The sequence below is a fragment of the Leptodactylus fuscus genome, chromosome 5 (genome assembly GCF_031893055.1).
Source record: "Leptodactylus fuscus isolate aLepFus1 chromosome 5, aLepFus1.hap2, whole genome shotgun sequence".
NCBI lineage: Eukaryota > Metazoa > Chordata > Amphibia > Anura > Leptodactylidae > Leptodactylus > Leptodactylus fuscus.
This window is the reverse complement of record NC_134269.1, coordinates 59,910,655-59,915,829: the sequence shown is the minus strand read 5'-3', so window position 1 is coordinate 59,915,829 and position 5,175 is coordinate 59,910,655. Positions and strand designations below refer to the sequence as shown.

The following is a 5,175-nucleotide window of genomic DNA, read 5'->3' as shown; positions in this document are numbered from 1 at the left end:
TGAGCATTTTTTCAGTAGTCAGCATAGAAATATGGCTAATAAAATTCTATAACATATCTGTAGTTGAAGAGGAGCCGTCACCATGTATGAAAAGCCCAATGACTTATGTCGTGTGATACCTGCTGTCCCCTGAACATTATGGTGCTTTGTTTAGCCAAATCCATTCAGCCATTCCAAAGACATAAGCCCGTTTAGTGTTGATACAAATTAGGGTATATTAGCCAAGTGGGCGGTAACACTGTGGATTCTGTGGGCCAGCGTCTCTGACTGCTTCTTATGTCAGGCCAATCTAGTGGATGCAGCAGCACAAACCAGAGAAAGTTCTTTTTCACATACAATGCTTGCTAGTAAGGGGACTTACAAGGAAGCCCTGTGGAACTTTCTAAACAAAAAAAAAAATAAAAATGATGTCATAATTTTAGATTTATCTCTGTAGCAGATACTTTTTAACACACTTACCCCTCCATTGGCGCTTTCCCACATGTAAGTTGGGTTCACACCAGCATTGGCTCTCCGGTCCGTTCCCCTCTCTGCATGCAAGCAGCACTCTTCTCTCCGCATTTTCAGGTAGAAACCGGGTGGAAACCAAATGGACCCTATTACAGTCTATGGGGTGCGTAAGTTTCCTAAGGTAACCGCTTTTTTAATGCGGATTAGGTTTCCGTTCCGAACGGAAACCCGAAAACTGATGTGAACCTAGCCTAAATCCTAATACACAATAAAATAGTCAATTTGCTGAGTAAGCTGCTTGTTCTGTGACCTTGTGATCTCTCAAATTCACAATCAGAAAGACCAAAACACTGGATCATTATTTATCAATATTACCTAAAATGTATGTTATTAGACTTGTATGTAACACCATATGTTTCATGTCATATTGTAAATATACCTCCATCTAGTGCTGGGTAGGCAGGCAGAGTATTGCAGAGCAGTAGCTGGCCTGCCTGTGGCGCTCACACAGGTGAACATACAGTAGTTCTACCTATCTTTCGTTTCATTCAGACCATACTTGGGTGAGAATTGATGTATTTATAGCTGTGTTTTATTTATTGGTATCATTTATTTATTTGTGAAATAGATTATTCCATTTTTAATTGTTTAAATATTTGTTCTGTCATTGCAAATTCAGCTTTTAATATGGATTCATGTTCATGTATGGACCGTGCTCATTAAAATTATACATAATACAAGCTGTCTTGGTGGATTTTATTGTATTTTGTCCATTTCTGTGCATTATGGTATACAGAATTTAAATTCTATATTCATTTTAGAGGGAGTCGATCATCTCCCCCAAAAACATTTAAAGGGGTTTTCCAGGCAAACCTAGACAGTCCGTATACTGGGAGAGCAGTATATCAACTAGGGACAGAAATAGACTTGACAAGCTGATTAGAAGGGCCAGCTCTGTCCTGGGGAACCCCCTGGACCCAGTACAGGTGGTGGGTGACAGAAGGATACTGTCCGTGGTGAGCTCCATGTATGAGACCTTGACAGCACTTGGCAGCACTGTCAGTGGCCGACTGCTTCACCCCAAGTGTGAGAAGGAGCGCTATAGCAAGTCCTTCCTTCCAACCGCAGTCAGGCTGTATAATGTACATCAGACCAAGTAAAGATAGAGCTAAATGATCCTGAAGTCTTCTTTCTTTCTTTTCTTCCTTAGTTGCTATTGATTCCTAGTATAGTATTTTTCTCAGCTTATGTGTATCTACTTTTGTGATATATTACTGTTTATTATCCTGTATCTGTATTATCCATGCTGCTGTAACATACTGAAATTTCCCCATGATGGGACTATTAAAGGATTATCTTATCTTATCTAACATTTAAATCAGCCGGAGGCAGTGAAAAAAAGCATTCTCAACTGTCCCCAATGCTCCGGTGTCCTGCTGCGTGTTCCGCTTCTTCTGCTCTGGGGGTGTCTTCCTGGGCTCCCTTCTTTTGCCAGAAGCCCTTGCTGCCTGTGACGTCCTCTGACCCTTTCTTTAGTTTACTGATTGGCTTCAGCGGTAACATATGACAGGGAAGAAAACAGTGTAACAGCATTGGAGCACTGGGGACAGGTGAGTATGTATATATATTTTTTTTCATCTTTCCTGGCCTAAAATAAAAAAAAAAAAAGATCCATGTCAACCCCCTTAATATGGTATCTACTAGATCTCATGAATAATAGATGAAACATTCAAAGCATTAATAAATTTGCACCATGCTCTGATTCATGCATTAATTTTTCCACTATGTCTGGATGGGGTTCTGAATTATTGTATTGTAACCCTGTATTGTATTGTACTCCTAGCAGCATAGATAACTTATACTACTCGGAGTCCATCTCCTGGGATATGGTTCAGGCTGGTAAATCTGGCCAAAACACGTACTGAGTTTCATTGTATGTGAATGTGGGGTAAGGTCTAGATCACATCTTCGTTCAGTAATCAGTTTGGGGAGTCCACATGAGGACCCCTTCCCGAACGGACTACCGAACGCATTAGCAGGCAGTGTGCAGTGAAAGCACATAGACCCCATAGACTATAATGGGGTCTGTGTGCTTAGTACGCTGTCTCCGCATGAGTCATACGGACAGAAAAGTAGATCATGAAGTACTCCCCTATCCGCATGTTCTGTGCGGACACTGCACGGAAAGCACACGGACCCCATTATAGTCTGTGGGGTCCGTGTGCTTTCATAAACTCACTGCTTGGCAATGCGTTCGGTAGTCCATTCAGGGGGGGGGGGGAACTCATGTGGGCTCCCCAAACGGATTACTGAACGCAGATGTGAACCAGGCCTGAGACTGAAGACATACGGCAAGTAACCACAGCTGCTGCAAACTCAGTGGCTACTAACCTGCTGTGGTATACCGTAGCGGCATAATGGATCAGACTTCTACAAATCTCATCCACATGCTGCAACTATTAATGGATAGCATATTGATGGAAAAGTAAAAGATGTTGTATAGTTTAGTCACAGAAGCAAGCTTGTGAGAGATGGGTTAATCTGCAGTTTACTTCTCAGAACATGAGGTAAGGTACATCAGCAATACACAAGAAAAACACAATGAAGGAAAAGGAAGTAAACTATAGAGATGCAGAGTGGAGAGCAGACAAGTCTCCATAGCATACAATGACACTGTGTTCAGCACATAACAATAACAACATCGCCATCTAGTGTCAGAAAGCTGGCAATGCCTCCAACACAGTATAATACAATAAGTCTATATATGTTGCAAATATTTATATACCAACAAAAGAGCCATAAAGCCTGCAGTATAAAGTGACCTGCACTACATGCTTTAAACCCGCAGCATGTCAATTATTGCTGCAGATTTCAGCTGTGGCTTTCATCCTGTGCAATGCAAAGGGAGATTCTTGCAGATGAGCTGCAAAAGAGAAAAAAACACTCAATTTTGGGTGTTTTTTTTTTTACAGCGGCAACTTTCCCTAATAGAGTTTCAGCATCATGTCCAACCCATGTGGCTTCAGCATTACTTGTTGCAGAATTTTTGATGCACAATATGTGAGATCTCCTAGGAAATGTTTTATAAAAATACAAACTTGTCTTGGCTTATTGTAAATTATTACATTTTAGTGTCATACCATCTTAGGCATACAGAAATAGCTCATTTAATTAAAGCCTAAGGCATTTTGGTCAGAGTGACAGGCTGATATCTGCTTTTATTAAGAATTAGTAACTTTACAATGCAATTAGAATTTTACTGTATTACATTTTTTGAAGCAAGAATTTAAGACAGGCTTCTCTTAAATTGTAAGACATATTGACAGTTTAATTGATTACAATTATAATATATGTATTATAAATTATGATTATTTTGTCCATTATTACCATTAAAATGACATTTACATCCTTCTTTCTAGGTGAACCTGTTAAATACTTGCATGTCACTACAAATATAAGCTGTCTCTTTCCTAGCTAACTGTAATTATTTTCCATCTGACAATTTTATAGAACCACAACTTAAAGGAAAATAGAATTGTGATGACGGCTAAATTGGTCCTTGATGACAGATATATATATATATATATATATATATATATATATATATATATATATAGTGGCGGCCAAAAAAACTGCACCATCAGTGGATTTGTATGTATTTGTATGTATGTGATGCGTATAAATTGAGTCCCTGCAGATGGTATGTATACCTCCTACTACAAAATCGACTGAAAAATGTCACGTGACATGTACAAAATTTCCAAATACTCATCATCCAGGAGAGAAAAGGACTGGAAAAAAGACAAGAAATCATTGTCGTATCATTCCTTACAACCAAAGTTTTTATTGTTTTTATTGGTTTTTTCTATCACAAACATAAATGGAACCATAATAGAGCAGTAGGAAATCATATACAAACATAGTTTGGTGCTTAATATTTTGTTGATCCTCCATTAGCAACAATAACTGCTTTGCATCTGCCTGGCATGGAATAAATCAGGCTCTGAATATATTGCTGGTCAATTTCATGATGCCACACTCTATTATTGACTTCTTGGAGTTCAGATTTACTCTTTGGCTTCTTCTCAGCAATTTTACAACGCATGATATGCCAGCAATGTTCAATAGGATTCATATCAGGACTCTTGCCAGGCCATTCCAACACTTGGACCTTGCTCGTTTTGAGGAATTCCTGGACCTGAAGCGAGTTGAGAAAGAAAAAACCTTAATAAAATGTTGTAACAACATCAGGAAATAAACATATGAAGAAATCTCATGAGAACTACTCACTGACTTTGCTGTGTAGCAAGGTGCGGAGTCATGTTGAAATATGCAGTTTTGGTTGTCTGAGTAGTGATCAGTGATAGTCGGTTTCAGAGATGTCTCTAAGATGTCAAGTAGTGTTTTGCATTCACTGTTCCTGTGATAAATGTTATTTGGCCTACTCCTTTGCTTGTTATGCATACAATACATTCTGGTTGGTATGCCTCCGATTTTCGTCTTCTCATGTACTGTTTCCCATCTGATCCATGGAGATTGAATTTTGATTCATCAGAAAAGCTGACGTTGTCCCACTGTTCTTTTGTCCAAGAAACATGCCTCTTAGCCCAAGCACTTTTTCCTCATTTCCTGGTCAACACATTCTGTTAGACGTCTTCGGATAGTTTGTACACTTATTTCAACAGCAGACGCATTATGAAACTCAACTTTTAGGTCCGAAGCACT

At 39.1% G+C, this 5,175-nt stretch overlaps 1 long non-coding RNA gene across 1 annotated transcript; it reads left to right on the top strand.

The window, feature by feature from the left end:
• Nucleotides 1-413: 413 nt before the first annotated feature.
• LOC142204851 (uncharacterized) lies at nt 414-1,192 on the top strand. Its single transcript, XR_012716158.1, has 2 exons — nt 414-483; nt 701-1,192. It is a non-coding gene; the product is annotated as an uncharacterized LOC142204851 (long non-coding RNA).
• The last annotated feature ends 3,983 nt before the right edge of the window (nt 1,193-5,175 follow it).